The sequence below is a fragment of the Notamacropus eugenii genome, chromosome 4 (genome assembly GCF_028372415.1).
Source record: "Notamacropus eugenii isolate mMacEug1 chromosome 4, mMacEug1.pri_v2, whole genome shotgun sequence".
Classification (NCBI taxonomy): Eukaryota; Metazoa; Chordata; class Mammalia; order Diprotodontia; family Macropodidae; genus Notamacropus; species Notamacropus eugenii.
This window is the reverse complement of record NC_092875.1, coordinates 202,285,216-202,305,055: the sequence shown is the minus strand read 5'-3', so window position 1 is coordinate 202,305,055 and position 19,840 is coordinate 202,285,216. Positions and strand designations below refer to the sequence as shown.

The 19,840-nt window shown below is 36.6% G+C and overlaps 1 protein-coding gene across 8 annotated transcripts in view; it reads left to right on the top strand.

Moving 5' to 3' along the window:
- Positions 1-19,840, top strand: part of ATP9B (ATPase phospholipid transporting 9B (putative)) — a 481,309-nt gene that overhangs the window by 135,746 nt on the left and 325,723 nt on the right. The window lies entirely within an intron of this gene.

Sequence of the window (19,840 nt, the reverse complement as noted above, 5' to 3'; positions counted from 1 at the left end):
TGGCAAACTACATTTGCCCTTCAGCCTGTATCAGCTCACCATTTCCCAATTCTAACCTCTTTTGTAGCTGTCCCAGCCCCTGATTTTCCTTTTTCTGCACTGCGTACCCACAGCAGAGCTGCCATTGGGAAAACTACCCTGGCAAAATATCTACCCTCTGACATCAGTATCCTAAAGGGCAGTGATTGATGAGTAATAGTTCTCTTTTGCTTTTCATTTTGGATGGGATGAAATGAATCATACAAGATGAGCAGCTGTGGATGAATGGGATGTGATTTGATTTGCAAATCTAATTATATTATTTTCTGTCCCTTCAACCTACTTCTCTTCTGAAATTTCCTGTTCTTGCTCAAAGAACCACAATCTTTTTAGTCACTCAGCTTCACAAGTTCTTTATCATCTTAGACTCATATTCATTCATGATCATATCCAAAGAATTGTCAGATCATTTGGTTTTTAGCTTTATAACATCTTTTGTATTTGTAGTGACATCTCTGCTCTTATAATCACCATCCCAGGACCAGAAACTCACCACCTCTTGCCTGGACTATTGCTACTTCTTCCTAGTTGACTTCCCTGCCTCAAGTCTCTCTCCCCTTCAACTTATCATCTATACAGCTGCCAACATGATTTTTTCAAAGACATGAGTCCAGGGGGATGGAGCCAAGATGCCGGAGTAGAAAGACACACATACATAGGGTCTCCCCACACAGCCCATAAAATACCTGTAGAGAGGGACTCTCAACAAATTCTGGAGCAGCAGAAGTGGAGAACAACAGAGTAGAGGAGATTTCCAGCCCAGGGTGACCTGAAAGGCCCACAGGAAATGTCAGTTGCTCCCGGTGCTGAGTGGAGCCCAGCCCAGCTTTGGCCATGCAGCTCGTGAACAGCCCTCAGGGGCGGAATCTTTAGTCACGGAATCCCCAGTCCCAGTAGTAGGTCCACAGATCCCTCAACCCACAGGTGTGGGTTAGTGAAGGGGTTTTTTCAGCTGGCCAGGAAGGGAGAAGGGTCTTCCATAGCTCCAGCCTTAGGCAGCCGCTGCAGAGGCCACATCACAGGCCCAGCAGCCACATACATTGTTGGAGCATAAAAACCCCTGGGAGCATTGAGGAGCTGATTCTTGCCTCCACCCTGCGTGGAAGCCCTGGGGGAGCTGGTCTTTGTCTCACACTGAATGGTGGCCCTGCCCATCCAGCTTATCTGAAAATCAGCCCCCCAGTGCTGACCTGGTGGAACTGAAGGCCAGGTGGCTGTGGAGAAGTAACTGCTAAGATTCTGGGCACAAAAATCCCTGTCTGCATCCAGACCAGTACACAATTGTGCCACTTTGGAGGAACTGAGATCTTACAGATTTCCAGAGTATACCCTACTCTTGACAAAGGACCCAAAAGTCAAGTAACTGGTTGGGAAAAATGCCCAAAAAAGGGAAAAAAAATAAGATTATAGAAGGTTACTTTCTTGGTGAACAGATATCTTCTCTCATCTTTTCAAATGAGGAAGAACAAGGCTTACCATCAGGGAAAGACACAGAAGTCAAGGCTTCTGTAATCCCAAACATCCAAAATAAGTATTCAGTGGGCTCAGGCCATGGAAGAGCTCAAAAAGGATTTTGAAAATCAAGTAAGAGAGGTGGAGGAAAAATTGGGAAGAGAAATGAGAGAGATGCAAGAAAAGCATGAAAAGCGGGTCAACGCCTTGCTGAAGGAGACCCAAAAAAAAATGCTGAAGAAAGTAACACCTTTAAAAATAGGCTAACTCAGCTGGCAAAAGAGGTTCAAAAAGCCAATGAGGAGAAGAATGCTTTCAAAAGCAGAATTAGCCAAATGGAAAAGGAGGTTTAAAAGCTCACTGAAGAAAATAGTTCTTTCAAAATTAGAATGAAACAGATGGAGGCTAATGACTTTATGAGAAACCAGGAAATCAGAAAACAAAACCAAAAGAATGACAAAATGGAAGAGAATGTGAAATATCTCATTGGAAAAACAAGTGACCTGGAAAATAGATCCAGGAGAGATAATTTAAAAATTATGGGACTACCTGTGAAAATCTTGATCGAAAAAAGAACCTAGACATCATCTTTCATGAAATTATCAAGGAAAACTGCCCTGATATTCCAGAACCAGGAGGCAAAATAAGTATTGAAAGAATCCACCGATCACCTCCTGAAAGAGATCCAAAAAGAGAAACTCCTAGGAACAAAGGCATGAGTCCAGCCATATCACTGTCTCTCCCACTTCTAACTCCAGTGGCTCCCTATTGATTCTTGAATAAAATATAAACTCTTTTAAATGTCTAACGTTTAAAATCTTTTATACTCTGGTCCTAACCTATATATAAAGAGAAGTGCTACTTCTCTTACACTTACAAAAAAGTATCTTAAAAAAAATCACCTCCTTGATTAGCTACATTGATAAAATTAACTGAACAATTATTAACACATAATTATTAATTATATGTTTGCCCTGTTTCCTAGGACATACACAGAGATATTTTTGAAAATAATGACTCAAATTCAGTGATATTCTTTCACAAATTTTTAAATAATATGTTAGCAACAACTAAAAGGGTTTTACATGCTGTTAAAATTTAAAAATATTGCCTACTTCATCATATCCCTTTAAATCTTTTTGTTTATATATTTAAATGTATATATATGTTATTGCAGCAATGCAGGTAATTTATAAGTAAATATGCATATGTAGGGAACAAGTACTTAATTTTTTTTTTTTAATTGCTGTGGGCATGTGGTCCAAAGAGTTTTTGAGTCATTTGGTCTGTCTGAGGAAAGATAGAGACCTGAAGTAGACTGTGACTTGTAATTGGAGAGATTGGGATGTTGTGATGATAGAAGGACAAAACTTGGCAAGTGATTGGATATGCAGTGCGAAGGAGAAAAATATTATTGAGGTTGACTCAATAAAATAATCTGGGGGAAAATGACTCCCAGGGGTGTGCTGTAGGTGTTTAACAATTGGCTGGTTGAAAAAAATTAGTTCATGATACACTTTTAAAATTAATGTGCGTTATTAACATTTTCTCTGTCACTCTCAAGTCTAGAAAGTCTTCAAAACAATAAATCAATATGTAGTATTTGCTGATTTCTAAGATGTAAGTGCTCACATTCAAAGTTTAATACTCAACTCTTAGAAGCCAGTTTCAGCTAACTGTAGCATGCTTCTGGACCCTTGAATGTTAGGAAAAGGGATGGAGTTTAAAGAAAGATGATGAGTTCTGTTTTGGACATGTTAAGTTTGAGTTGACTATATGGGACATCATTTGGATGCCCCCAGTTTTCTTGTCCAACACTCAAGTTGGTGATGTGGTACTGGAACTCAGGAGATAAGACTAAGGTTGGATTTAGAAATTTGCATTCTTCTGTATACGTGGATATTGATATCACTGAGAGAGAGAGAGACTATATAGAGAGAAAAAAAACCCAGTTCAGTGGTCTGGGATACCCTCTCACCTTGAGGGCAGGGCATGGATGTTAATCCAGTGAAAGAGGCTGCACGTCAACAGAGTGTTCAGGAGGAAAGGGAGGGTGATCAACAGTGTTGCCTGCCGTAGAGAAGTCAAGAGGGAAGAGTATTGAGTGAGGATTGAACATTGGATTTTGCCGTTCAGAGATTATTGATAACTTTGGAGGGAACAGCTTCAGTTGATTAATGAGAGCAGAAACTAGATCACAAGAGTTTGAAAATGGAGAGGAAGTAACCACAATAACCTTATATAGCTTTTGTCACTCAGTAAACATTTATTAAGTGCCTAATATGTACCAGGCACTGTGGTAAGCATGGAGATACAAAGAAAGGTAAAAAGATAGTCCCTGTCCTCCAGGAGCTCACAATCTAATGGGAGAAGACTACATATAAAAAAAAGATGAAAAGAGGGGTTGGAAACCTAGTCATGAGGCATGTAGTAGTCCCAGAAGAAGGCGGTTGGGCAGAGAATGAAGATATCTGCCCTGGACACCTTCCTTTCACTGCCTCCAAATAGAGGGAGGGAGGGCAAGGGTATTGCTGAGGTATGAATTTCAGGGTTGATGTGTTCTGGTAGGATGATAAAGTAGAATGAGTCCAGAAGAGTTCAGCCAGGTTAGAAATGAAGAGACTGCTGCTTTAGTGCCTTCTTTAAATAGAGCATCTGGGAAGAAGTCTTTGATACAGCCCTGTTTTTATAGGATGTGGAATATATGGCGCAGTACATGGGTTTGCTCAGTCACAGAGGTTGCAGAATTGTGATTTGAACATGGATCTTGATTTCAGTGCTTTTTTCACAGTGCTTTCCTAAATCTTTCTTCCCTCCTTGCCTTTGAAATAAGACCATCAAGTTATGTATTGGTTAGGTTTGGAGCATTTTTTAGGTGTAAAGGTTTTTTTCTTCATCGTCTTCTAGGTGGAATATGAGTTATATCTTGAAGAATACATAAAATTTGAATAGTCAGAGAGGTGACTTTTTTTGAGGTCCCAATTTCTTGAGAATTTCTTCCTCTGATGAAATATATCTTACTGTCTGTTATTGATTTGGCAGTTATTAATTTAATTTCCTGTATTGCAAGTTATATTTCATATATCTTATCTCCCAGTTAGATTTTAAGCTCCCTGAGTACAGATAATATCTTTCTATCACTCTCCCTCTTGCTATGGTACAATTCTTTATGTAGGCAGTAAGTGTTTAAAGACAACAGAGCTAAAATTTGTAGCATAAGTTTTCTAATTTATAGTCACTGCTCCTCCATAACTCCTTTAAGGCCTTAGTTTCATAAATGAAATTAAACAATACTAGTTCTTGGTTATAATGATTTCTAGCAGAGTGGAAGGAAGAATGAATACCATTCGATAGTACTAGTGTCATCAATTACCTAAATATTTTACCTTTAAGTATTCTTGATAGTACAGGATATTAGTTTAAATTATTAAGGTAGCAAAGAATTATCAATGGTTTGTCACTTCAAATTCAACCTACAGTTTTTAAAGATTCCCATTATTATGTACTCCTTTCATGAAGCCTTATATATCCTCTAGCCCTACTTTTCTTTTTTTGCTCATACTTTCAGGGTCCCTAACCTTACCTTTCTAGGCTTCTCTACAGGTAGAAATTATATGACTTGTATCTTGAATTTGTCTCAGTGAAATTTAAACTTTTTCCCCCAGTGGTTTATGTCAGTGGATTTACAGGTTATACTGACACACAGATTCTGTGTCATAATTTAAATTTCTTCCATGAGGCAGTATTTATTTCCTGTGAAAATTCTAGGCAAATTTCCTTTTCCCCAGGATAGTTTAGAGAAGATATATTCTTGTTAATCACCTTAGAATATGTAAAATTGCAGGTATTACTCCTTTTTAAAAATTGCAAATTTGAAACTTTTATGATGTGCCAGGCACTGTGCTAAGCAATTTACAAATATTATCTCATTTGGTCTTCACAGCAGCCCTGGGAGGTAAATGCTATTGTTAATATCATTTACGATGAGGAAATGGGGGTAGATAGAGGTTAAATGATTTGTCCAGGGTTACATACCTAGTATCTGATGTTAGATTTGAATTGTCTTTTTGATTCTAAACCCCATACCCTTTTCACTGGGCCATCTAGCTCCTCTAGTGGTATACCCCATAAATTATTTTGAAAAAATAGATTGCTGCTAGTTCATTTACTTGTTATATATATCCAAGGTTTTATGAAGGCAGATTTAATATAATTCCAAGACTCTTAAAGTAGACTCCCCTGGCTAATAAATTGTAAACAAGAAATGGAGAATTTAGCTTCCCTCATCTTTTCCCTATTCCATCCCATCTCTTTTGGAAATTTTCCCCATCCTTTACTACCCAGCTGAAATTATACCTTCTCCATGAAGTCTTCAGTGATTCCCCCACCCAGTTGGATATAATCTGACCTCCTTTGGCCTTGCATTTTGCTTTGCAACTTTCTTATGTTTTTGTTGTAATCTGTAATACAGTGTGATGCCAGTCATGGCAGCACACCTGAGGATTGCTGCTGTGAGTAATTTTAAGGGTGTAATCCCATAGTATAATGAACTCTTTATTCAACAATAAACTAAGCATTGTTCAAAAAAGTAATGCATAGCATTCAAAGCAATATCCTTTAAGCAAACCATATCATCTAATACATATATATGTATCTCATAACACTCAGTATATCATATGACACATAGCATATATCATTGCATCACCAAAGTGAAAGGATCCCAGGTTAGAGTCTTATCTAGTAAGATCCATCCTTAAGGGGGTACCAAAAAATACCACACCATCACCCCTAGGTCATTGTAAGAACAATCTCCTTAATCAATACACAGTGAAATCCTCTCTCACCATGACTCCAGACTGACTTACATATCCCAGGGCTGCTCCTCCATAGGTTGACCACTCCCAGCTCTTGTCTGGGTTCACATGCTGGCTGCTCTCTTCTGCTGCTCCTTGTCTCAGCTCATGGGGACTGTTCCACTCCAAACTCTTCCTGCTTTCTGCCTGAAAGCAGGCTCCAGGGGCTCCTGTCCACAGTTTATGTTTCTAGGAAAACAAAACTTGACAGGGCTATAGCAGTATTTATGCACATTAACTTTACCATCATCTCAATTCACTTTAACAGCTCTTAAAAGGAGCTTAAGCTAAGCTTCCTTCCTCTGGGTGGATTTATGCTCTGCACCTCAATTCACTCGTAAAGATCAACCAACAGGGCTTTCGTCTGAGAAATTAACACAGATCAACACAGGGAGCACCGACATCACAAACGTTCTTTCTGTGAGGCCTACCCACAAACAAGTTCCCCTAGCCTGCTCGCACTCGCTTTTCACTCTATATATACTATACATATTTTAAATATGTATACATATATATATGTATACACACACACACATATATATAGTTTCCAATCAAAGATTCTTGATTGATTCAATCAAAGGCAAGACTCACCCAAAGGTACTTGATTGGCTAAAGCTCAATCCAGAAAAACAGCAAATATCCTACTTTGCTTGCCGTTACATATATTTATATGTTTTTAATATAGCATTGCATACTTGCATATGTATACATCTTACCTCTGCTCAATTGTAAGATCCAAAAGAACCATAGTGCTTTGTATTTAGTAGATAGGGACTGCATCTTGATTTAATTGGTGCATAAACTTCCCAGTTGAAAAAGCTATCATTTATCAGTATATGTAAGTGACTTCTCTGTAATTTATCCTTTTAGAAAGTCACCTGTAGTACTGAGAGAATAAGTGACTTGCACTGGACTACATGAACATCATGTGTCTTATGTAGAACTTGAACCCACATCTTTCTGACTTTGAGGCATGCTGTCTCTCATGGTATGAAGCAAAGTGCTTTGTACATAATATGCATTTAATCAGTGTTAAATATATGAATTATATCTTTCTGGAGTGTTTTCCATACTGATGCTTGGAAACCCAATGTTTTCCCCATCCCCCTTGAAAACAAAAAATATATGAAGTGATTTTGATGAATTACATTTCTTTGAGTAATTGAATTCATTTTACTTTTAAATCTGTTATAGAAATTTGTGGATGTGGCACTAAGATATGTAAATGCAAACATTTAATGAGATTGGTACTAAATCACTTTTGTTTTAAAAATTGGGATAACAGATTTGGTATTACCAAAAATTTTGAGCTTAAATTTATTCATTAATTTGTAAAAATAGCTTATATTTCATGAAAAATATTATAGTTGTTTTCACCATTTTCTGACTTAAACTTGTATCTGATTGCCTTTTTTACTTTATATTAGTTTTTATTTTTAATGTGCTGTTTTATCAAATAAGATCATTTAGAAGAGCCAGTGGACTTGGTTTCAAGTCTTGGAGACTGAACTTATTAGCCATGCCTCCATGGGCATGCTTCTTTATCTCTGCTTCCTTCCATATAAAACTAGAATAATTATAATTTCATAAGAGACTTTTTGTGCTGAAAAAGTTTTGCAAATCTTAAAACATTATATAAATGGGAATGATTATTAACAATAATACTCATTTCCAAGCAAGTGGCTGAAACAGGTCATATAGATTGATGAAGAAATTTTACTAGCAGACCCTTTAAAAAATTAAATTTATAAATAGCTATGAGGTTTTGAAAGACACATGGTTTGTATAAACAAACAGCCAGCTGTTCATTATAGTGTATATTAAGGATAATGTATAACATGAAATAGGCAAATATTTCAGACCGCTGAACTGGGATTTGGAAGATTTTTGTTTAAGTCTCAGTTTGACTACTTTGTGACTTTATGTCACTTCACCTCTCATGACCTCTTTGCTTGTGTGAAAAAGAATAGAATTAACTTAGATAATACTTAAAGTCACTTTGTGCTCTCACCTTCTGTGACCTATAATTCTAAGTGGTACAAAAGACATTATTTAAGGACATTTATGAATGGAAAAAGAAGTGGACTAGTCAAGTTTTAGAAATAAGAGGAAACAGATGTGAAAAATGTGAGTGATGCACTAGTTCCTTTCGGATGCTATAATAATAATGATAATGATATAAAGACCTCCAGGGATTTGGGTAGATTCCTTGTCATTTGTTTTGTTTTTGTTTTAAACATGGACAAGAATTACCGGGAGGAAAAGTGATGAAGAAGTTGTAATCTTTATCAGTGGAGCATGTACCAATGAAATCATAAATAATGTATTTTATCAAATTATCTGTCATTTCTATAAACCTAATGAAAAGTCCCATTTGATACCTTGTTAAATAGAGTGGTAATTCTTTTTTTAAATTATTTTATTTGTTTTCAGTTTTCTACAAATCACTTCTGTATGTCTTAAATTTTTTTCCTTCCCTCCCATTCCTTTCCCCCTTCATTCCCACCCTCCCCTCCCCTGAGACGGCGTGTAATCTTATATAGATTCTACACATACATTCTTATTAAATGCATTTTTGCCTTAGTCATATTGCAGAGAAGAAGTAATATGAATGGGAGAAACCATAAAACAAAACATAACATAAGAGAAAATGATCTGCTTCATTCTGTGATCCAGTTCCATAGTTCTTTCTTTGGATGTGGAAGGCATTTTGCCTCAAGAGTCCATTGGGAATTTTTGAGGTCCTTGCATTTCTGTGAAGGACTAAGTCTACCAGAAAAATTTCTCACACACCGTGGTTGTTGCTGTATACAAAGTTGTCCTGGTTCTGTCCTTTCACTCAGCATCGGTTCATAGAAGTCCTTCTAAGCCTCTGTGAAGTCTGCCTGTTCATCATTTTCTTATAGCACAATAGTATTCCATTACATTCATATGCCACAGCTTGTTCAGCCATTTCCTACTTGATGGGCATCCCCTTGATTTCTAGTTCTTGACCCTTACAAAGAGAGCTGCCATATTTTTGTACATGTGAGACTCTTTCCCATTTTTATGATCTCTTTGGGATGCAGTCCTAGAAACAATATTGTTGGGTCAAAGGGTATGCACATTTTTGTAGCCCTTTGGGCATAGTTTCACATTTTTCTTCAGAATGGTTGGATCAGCTCACAGCTCCACCAACAGTGAGTCAGTGTTCCAACTCTCCCACATCTTCTCCACCATTTATCATCTTCCTTTTTTGTCATGTTAGCCAATCTGGTAGGTGTGATACAGCGGTAATTCTTAAAAGAACTTTTCTAATGGAATATTTTAACCTGATTTGCTTTTGTGTAGTAATATTTTTAAATAGTGTATATTTTGAGGTAGAATCATTAATAGCTATCTCTGAAATTTTGTTTTCAGGGGTATGCCAGAATTTGTCAAGTATAATTAATTTTGGGATATTTACATTAAGGCATAGAAGTAATTCTGTAAATTATGAAAAACCCACTTTGAAAAAGTGCTCTAATAGATGAAAATGTTCTCATGTCTTAGGTTTTAATGGTGCTTATAGTTTTTAAAGGTTTTTCATGTATAGCATCTCATTTCACATATATTATCTTATTGACTTCACTAGGCCTCAGTTTCCTCATTTGTAAAATGAATCAGTTCGACTGAGCTTCCAAGGTTCCTTCTGTCCATAGATTTGTGATCCTGTGAACATTTTATTGATTCAGCTAGAGTAGCATATCATACAGAGAAAAGGGTCTTAAAATGTTATCTTGTGTTACTACAGCAGCTAATCTGGTAGAAAATTTTAAAAAATCCTTTCCTTGAAAGACCTAACTAACTATACTCCACAAAGTTTTGAATATTATTCATTGTTGTTATCTTTAATATTGTTATCAGTTTCCGTGATTTGTTCTTTGACCCAGTCATTTTTTGATAACATTTTTAATCATCTTAATAATCTTTGACTTTTGTTCCTATTTTAGTCAATGAATCTGTCAGTATTTTTTATCATCTGTTATGTGCCAGGCACTGTATTAAACACTGAAAATACACAAAGAGGCAAATCACAATCCCTACCCTTGAAGAGTTCAGAATCTATTGGGTGACACCACGAAGAGATATCAGAAGCAGCTAGGTGGTACACTGGTTAGAACACAAGGCCTGGAGTCAGGAAAAGCTCAGTTAAAATCTGACCTCCAAACATCTGGGCAAATCTTAACCTCTGTTTGCCATAGTTTCTTTATCTGGAGATTGGGAATAATAAACCTACCTCACTGGATTGTTGTGAGGATTAAAATGTAAAGTACTCAGCTCAGTGCCTGTTACACAGTAAGGGATATATAAATGTTAACAATCATTATTATGAACAAACAAGTGATATATATGTATGTATGTATGTATGTATATGTATATAGGACAAATAGGAAATGATTAAGAGAGGGAAAACGCTAGAATTAATAAGGATTGGGAAAGACTCCCTATAGAAGGTATGATTTTAGTTAGGACTTGAAGGAAGCCAGTTGGCACAGATGAAGAAGGAGGATAACATTCCAGGCATGAAGGACAGCCAGAGGAAATTCTTGGAACTAAGACATACAGTGTCTTGTTTGTGACTAGAAAGGAGGCCTAGGTCACTGAATCAAAGAGTATGTTTGGGGCAGGTTGCAGGGAGGGGGTGATGGAAAGGATATAGGGTATAAAAAGATGGAAAGATCAGGACTAGGGGGTTAGGTTATAATTATCTTTGAATGCCAAACAGAGGATTTTGTATTTGCTCCTGAAGGTGATGGGGAAACGATAGAATTTATTGAGTAATGTGATATGGTCACTTCTACACCTTAGGAAATCACTTTAGTAACCCAATGGAGGACAAACTAGAGTGGGAAGAGACTCGTGACAGGAAGACCAACCTGTAAGCTATTGCAATAGTTCAAACAGTAGTCTACCACCATGAGATGATGAGGTCCTACACCAGGTGGTGGCAGTATCACAGGAGAGAAGAGTTATTGCTAAGGTGAAATTGACAGGTGTTGGTAAAAGATTGGATATGGGGGTGAGAGATAGTGAGGAGTGATAGAGATAGTGGTGACCCCTAGATTGGGAAACTGAGACAGTATCTGGGATGTGAGGAGTTCCATTTTTAACAGCTACTGTTTGTAAAAAGCAGTACAGCCTAATTGAGAGAATTTTGGACTTCGTGCCAGCTAGACCTGCATTAAAATTCTGCTTCAGATACTTTATTTGTGTTTCAAGTAATTAATTTTACCTCTGTATTCTGAGTCAACTCTTTTAAGATTATAGCACACAGCCTGTGCTAGCAAACTTAAGTACTCTAATTCCTCTTTGAAATCTTCATATTCCTTTTAGATTCATCTCTATAATAACTTTCTGCAAGAGGCTTTTTTTCAGTTCTCCCCAACTAGAAGTGCTTTCCCCCTAAGGCAACTTGCTAACCTACTCTGTATGTATTTTATATATACCTATATGTTGTATTTGTCTCCCTCATTAGAATGTAAGATTTTTTAGGACAGTTACTATTTGTCTTTGTGACCTTAGATATTAGTATGATTAAGCAGTAATTTACCATGAGATTTAAAGAAACACAAACAAATAGGCATAGTATAAAGCATAGAAGTTTAGAGTTTAAGGGCACCTTAAAGAACATTTAATCTATTCCCCTTTCACTAATTTTCTCTTACAGCTTAATCTGTGACCTTTACTTAGGCCTCAGTAGACTAGATTCGTCCTGAACTTATTTTTAGAGTTTGAAGGCCTTTGGGACATATATATGGCACTGGTTCCAGGACTTTGGAGTATCTTTTATTCGTTTAACCTTTTATTTCTTACTGGCAGAAGAGATCTTTTGCTACCTACTTTCAATTTTAAAAAGGCTGTTCATTCCAGTTTCTTTTTCTTCGTTCTACAGAGAGAGACAAAGCACTTCCTTTAGAATTTTTCCTTCTTTCCCAGTAATTGCTCCATGAATTCATCTGTTTGTATACATGTGGAGACCTTACTTTTAATAGGTTACCTGTAATTTCACAGCCTGACCTTTTCTTAGAAAATTTTCTTAAAGGAACCTTTAACCTCAGAACCTATTTTTGGAAACAGCATCTAAATAAATTAAAATAAATTGGGCTTAAATCCTGACTTCAGAATAGTTCAATTTATAGGATTAGGGAGATCAAGATGGATCTCTGGCTTTAGAGAAGTTGGAGTTTGTTTTAAAGCATGTTGATTTTATAGCAGCAATAATTGAAATCTTAAAATGGCAGACTATTCTTTCCTGAGAGAAAGAGAAAATAGAACAGAATTCTGAAGCCTGTTATTAGAGATGCAATTGACACACAAAAAGGTATCAAGGAAAATTTATTTAAATGGAATTCAGAGGAGGGAAGGCCTTCTACATTCCTTCCCTTTGAAGGAACAGGTAGCTTCCTATATGGCCACCAGAAGCCTTCAAAGGGAAGGAAGGCCTTCCCTCCTCTGAACTCCATTTAAATAAATGTTCATTCCAAAGTGCATGCTCTGGTGTTAATGTCTTGACTCCTACTTGTACTGAGGCTTGCTTCCCTGATAGTAGGGCTACTACATCTCCAGGCTCTAACAGGGTTGGGGAATATGGGGAACTCATGTGGCCTTTTAAATTGACCTAGTCCAGGTTTTACCTAACAAATCATTTTGTTAAGGAAATTTGTTTCCTGAAATCTAAATTCAGTCAAAGGGCCTTACTTCAGTATCTAAAGGGCCACATGTGGCCCTGAGACCTCAGGTTCTCCATCCCTGGTATCCCTTAGGTATTCGGGTGGGGAGGAACACATCTTCTCTAAAGCTATAGCTTAACAGACTTCTCACTGGAGAGTGCCAGGCAATTAGTCAGCCAGACTTAGTTAACATAGAAAGGGGAAATTTACATGGTGGTATACCCCATAACCAGTCTCCCCATCCACCTGCACCCCACCCCCAGAAGGCATATAGAATCCAGGTAAAGTGGATACAGACATCAAGATCACATGTAGCAATATAGCTAACATTTCCTGGAAATCTTTTTTGCTGTTATCCTGCTCCAGATATTTCCCTTAGATATAGTGTAACTTTGCTGCTGGGTTTCTTTAGATCTTTGCATGTGTATCCATTTCGTCCTTGAATCCTGACAACTGGTCCAGCAGTGCTGATAGAGTAATGTTGGGAAGATGGGAAGTCCTTTGGACCTCTGAAATTCAGGAAATCTAGCCTAGGAACCAGTCATCTCTCTCTCTTCCACAATCAGTTCCTTCTCAGGGGTTTAGTTGGAACTTTCTCTCTTTTTCCCTTGTACTAATGTTAAAGTTTTCTGCAGACTCCATAGGGAGTTAACAATTTCCTTAGCCAATCCACCCACATCCTATGCACCATAATTGCATTTGATCAAGGATTTTTTATGTTTTCCACACTTAGTATAAAACCTATGATTGATTAAGAGTTATTCTCTTTTGGTTTAAGTTTCAAATATTTTGTAATTATGTTAGGTGAGTTGGGCGATTTCACTCTCCCCTTTTTATATAAGTATATGCAAAGTAGTTGGACTTAATTCCCATTCTTATTTTAATATGAATGTGATAAGCATTTCTAATTTGTTAGAGACTGTTATATTCCATTATAGGCAGCAGGCAACAGTGAAACAATCCCTGACATTAAGAAACTTAGCATTCTACAGGAGAAAGAAAAAAAATGAACACATTTAAGTAAATATAAAATATGTATCAAATAATTAGTTAATTTTCTTGAGGAAGGCAGTAACAGCTGGAGGTTGAGGGATCAGTAAAGACTTCATGTAGTAAGGAGGTGACACAGTCTCTTGGTTGATAACAGGTTAAGGAAAGGACAATGGGCAGTCACAGACTGTTCTTTTGTTACGCTCATCATCTGTGTGACTTCCCAGAACATAACTTTTTTCTAGCTACTACTCTCCTATATGTGCTGTTTCTCTTATTAGAGTATATAAACTCTTTGAGGCCATGGATTGGCTCACTTTTTTATTTATATCTCTACTACTTGGTGTAATGTTTGGCACATAGTAAATGCTTAATAAATAATTTTCATTCATTTCCCTCCTCAAAAAGCTTAGGGGTTCCCTATTTCCTCTAAGAAAAAATTCAAACTCCTCTATTTAACATTTAAAAATCTTCCCAAACTGGCTCTAACCTATCTTTCAAAACTTTTTTTCTTCCTTACCTACTTAATGATTAAGATAAATTGGCCTACTTGCTCTTTCTTATGCAAAGTATTTTATTTCTTATTTCTGTGCATTTTCACAGGCTCTCTCCCATGTTTAGAATGTACTTTTTCTTCACTTCTTCCACTTGAAATCTCTAGCTCACATTCCAGGCTCAAAATTCAAGTACCACACACTTTAAAAAACCATTAATAGTCATTAATGCTTCCCTACCAAATTATTTTTATTTTCTTTATGTATTTAAAAAATTTACTTATTTCTGTACTCATTGTTTCCCCTCTGTAGAATATATAGACTCTTTACGGGTAGGAGCAACCTACCATCTCTCAAGGCAGCCTATTCTACTTTTGGGTAGCTCTGGTTGTTAGTAAATTTTTCCTGAAATCAAACTTAAAATACTTTATAGCAGTTTCAGTCCATTGTTCCTGTTTCTTTTCCTTGAGGACAAGACTGAGAAAGTGTAATCACTTTACTTTGTAGATAGTGCCTTAGGCACTATCAGTCATAGTGTATCTGTAATTGGGGAGAAAATTGAATTAAAGAGAATGTCAGTATTTGTTCACTTAATAATTGACTGAATAATTTTATCACTGTTCAGATACTTCCATGCTGGAAGTGCACCAACCAGTATGGTTCACTAATGAGGTATTTTCACTAGTCTTTGAGGAGCTCAGATAATAAAAGTTGGCCTAAAGACTGTGCAAAACAGTTTAAAACTGACAAGCTCTAGAACAGTTACTATAGAATTACTTTTTGTGCATTGTCTCCTCCCTTCAGTTTTTCAGTGTTGCTCACAGTGAGCTTTATTTTTTTAATTAATTTATTTGTTTTCAGTTTTCATCCATCACTTCCATAAGTCTTAAATTTTCTTCTCCTTTCTCCCCCCTCCCTCCCTGAGACAGCATGCAATCTTATATGGGTTTTACACATGCATTCTTATTAAACACATTTTCACATTAGTCATGTTGAATAGAAGAAATAAGATGAATGGGAGAAACCATGAGAAAAACCAAAACAAAACATAACACAAGAGAAAATAGTCTGCTTTATTCTATATTCCAGTTCCTTAGTTTTTTCTCTGGATGTGAATGGCATTTTGTATGGGGTCCTCTGGGAATATTTTCGGTCTTTGCATTGTTGTGAAGGGCTGAGTCTGACAGAAACAGTCCTTGCACACTGTGGCTGTTACTGTGTACAATGTTCTCATGGTTCTGCTCATTTCACTCAGCGTCAGTTCATATAAGTCCTTCCAGGCCTCTCTGAAGTCTTCCTGTTCATCATTTCTTATAGCACAATAGTATTCCATTACATTCATATACTACTACTTGTTCAACCATTCCCCAATTGATGGACATCCCCTAAGTTTCTAGTTCTTGGCCACCACAAAAGAGCTGCTATAAATATTTTTGTACATGTGGGACCTTTTCCCATTTTTATGATCTCTTTGGGATACAGTCCTAGAAGTGATATTGCTGGGTCAAAGGGTATGCACATCTTTGTAACCTTTTGAGCATAGTTCCAAATTGCTCTCCAGAATGGTTGAATCATCTCACAGTTCCATCCACAGTGACCTTTAAAGGAATATTTGGGACAGAGATTTTTTTAAACTGATTTGTTCTATCATCTTCTGTGTTCACTGAATGATCATTTTAGAGCTATAGACTTACTTGAAAGATATAAAAATACCTTCCTGAAAGATAATTGTTTGACCTACTGTGGGGAATTCAACTTATCTGGTAATATTTTTTATGTCATTCTACTTGATATTTAATGTTGATTTAGTATACAGTGTTATAATAGTTTCAGTCTGTAACTCAGAATTATTGCAGAAATCAAATCAGATGCTCATATACTGTCACAAAACTACCTTCTATTCATTTAAAAAAGAAATCTCACTGTGCAGAGTAGCAAGAATAAAAGCTAGGCTCTTCATGCACATACACATACACATTTACTCTCTCCCTGTCCCCCCACCTTTAGCTCTTTGAAGAGCTAAATAAACTTTGAAGAGTTTATTTTTTTCAAAACCCCCTGCAATCTGACTTCTGACCTCATCATTCAACTGAAACTGCCTTCCCCACAGTTACAAGTGATTTATGAAGTGCCAAATCTATTGGTCTTTTCTCAATCCTCGTACTTCTTGATATTCCCAAGTATTTAACACCGGAGTTATCATCTACTTCTCCTGTATACTTTTTCCTCTCTTGGCTTTCATAGTGTTGTTTTCCTGGGTTGATTCCTATCTGTCAGGCCTCCCTTCAATTTCTTTTGCTAGTTCTACATCTGTGTCAGGTCCACTGACTGTGAATGTCTTTCCATGTTCTCTTCTGGGCCCCCTCTTTCTATTCAATTCTGTTTCACTTAGTGGTTTTAGCTTCCATGGATTCCATTGTCATCTTAACTCATGATTTGCAGGTCTTTATATTGAGCCTTGGTCTCTTTTCACTACAGTCCCAATCACAGCTGCCTTTTGGAGTCAGAAAGAACTGAATTTCTGCCTCTGCCTCTTATTATCTACATGACTGAGGAAGTCACTCACCCTCAGTTTTCTCACTATTAAAATGGCATTAAAAATATCTATTACAGAGTTATTGTGAGGATTAAATGAGATAGAATGTAGAGATTTGCAAATCTTAAAGCCTTATGTAATGATAGTTGCTGTTATCATCTGTGACTCATATTGGATATCTTATAGGCATATCAGAGTCAACATGTTCTCAGTATAACTTATCTTTCCCTATAAACTCTCCCCGTTTCCCAGCTTGCCTTTTAAGGGTGCCATCATCTTTCCTAGTCACCTTTACTTACGACCTTGGTTTCCTTGATTATCCCATGCTCTTCCCTCTCATAACCCATGCAATCTGCCAAATCTTGTTTCTGCCTTCAAAACATCTTTCATGTTTCCTTCTCTCTACTCACACAGCAGTCTTCATCACTTCTTTCTTGGACTATGTCAGTAGCTTTATAATTGGTCTCCATACTTTAAGGTGTCACCTACTCTAATCCATCTTCTCTTTTCCTAAAGTTTAGGTCTGATTACATCTTATTACACTTTTCTAGTCTCCCCATACTCTAGGATTCAGCTACACTGGCCTACTTGTACCTTATGTACTATTTATGCTCCATCTCTTTTTCTTTGCCGAGGATGACCCCTGTGCTTGTAAAACTTTCTCATCTCTACATCTTGGAATCTTGGTTTCCTTCAAGACTCAGCTTTAGTTCTTTCTACAAGAGACATTTCTCATTCCCTCTCTATTACTAGTGCTTTCACTATTCAGATTACCTTCCACCCACCATATTCATATTGTCTCCACTATTAGCATTTGAGTTCTTGTTGATTGACAAGCTAAGTCAATCACAACTAATCATCTTAGAATGTTACCGTTACTTTATAAACAGTATATTTCACTTGGCAGCAAACTTCCCACGTTTTTCTGAGAGCATCCTGCTCATCATTTTTTATAGTACCTTTTATAGTATGGTATTCCATCATAATCACATAGTACAAGAGTATTCCATCATAGTCATGCTGCAATGCCCAACTGATGGGCATTCTCTCAATTTCTAATTTTTTACTCCCAGAAAATGGCTACTGTAAATATTTTTGTACATATAAGTCCTTTTCTTTTTTGTCTTTTATCTCTTTTGGGTTACATACGTATCCCAAAATACATACAATACCTAGTGGTATTACTAGTCCAAAAGGCATACATGGCTTTATAGCCCTTTGGTCATAGTTCCAAATTGCTCTGTAGAATGGTTGAATCACTTTACAACTCTGTTGACAGTGCTTTGATGTCTCATTTTCCCACATCTCCTCCAATACTTGTCATTTACCTTTTCTATCCTATTAGCCAATCTAATAGGTATGAGGTAGTACCTCAGAATTGTTTTAATTTGCATTTCTTCAATCAGTAGTGTTAGAATATTTTTTCATATGTCTGTAGATATTTCAGATCTTTCATCAGAAAACTGATTATATCTTTTGGTCATTTATCAAATTGGGGAATGGCTTTTATTTTTATAAGTTTGAGTCAATTCTCTATAGGAAATTTCCTTCGAAAATTTTTTTTCACACTTACTATTGCTAACTGTATTTCCCTGCATCCTATTCCTCCCACCCCCATTTATTCTTTTCTCTTTCTCCTTTCACTCTGTCCTTCCTCAATAGTGTTTTGCTTCTGACCACCACCTCCCCCAATCTGCCCTCTCTTCAGTCACCCGGTCCCCTTTCACTTATTTCCTGCCCCTCCTCCTTTCCTGTAGGATAAGACACATTTTTATACTCAATTGCATGTATGTATTATTTCTTCTTTGAGTCAGTTCTGATGAGAATAAGGTTCACTCACTTCCCCTTACTTCTTTCCTCTTCCCCTCCACTGTAAAAGTTTTTTCTTGCCTCATTTATGTGAGATGATTTACCCCATTTTACCTCTCCCTTTTTCTTTCTTCCCAGTACATTCCTCTCTCACCACTTCATTTTATTTTTTAGGTATGAGATGACTTCTTTAACTGTTAGCTTTCCCCCTTTAATATAAAATTAATTGTTAACCAAATATTGTACAAATAAAAACATTCTTGATGGTAGTATCATATTTTACATGCATCATAAAAGCAGATTGATACCATTATTATGATTATTACTAATAATTAGGTGCAGCAACAGAATACATACATTAATTTATTTGGTTTTCATATTCGCCCTGTGATATAGATAATATAGTTTGATGCAGTATATAAAATGAGGAACCTGAGGATTAGGGAAGTGGGCCTTGACCAGAGTCACACAAGTATTAAAAAGTGTAGTTTAGACTTGAACACAGAATTCATAACTAAAAATTCAGTGCTCTTTTCTACCAAACCAGTGCTTCTTTGATGGACAGTTTGGTGCGACATGGAAAAGAAGATTGTTGAGGGAGGCAGGTTTCTGAGTTTTCTGAGGATATCAGCTTGTTGATACTACAATGTGATCAAACTATCAAACTGCCCTGATATTTAAAATATCACAAAGTACTAGAGTATTTAAAACAATTGTAATTATATTTTTTATCTTAGATTCTAATTTTACATTAAAATTCCAAATGCCATTTTATCACCTTTTGAACATTAAAATACTCTGGCATTTATCAAAAGAAACTTTTTTGATCCAAAGAAAAATGTCTGTTTGAGTCCTAGAAGACTTGTCTTTCTTTGCTCATATGCTACAGATAATGTCTATTCAGTACTATGCCTGGTCTTCAGATTAGTTGGTATACTTTATGATATTTAAAATGTTAATATTTGCAGGAAATAC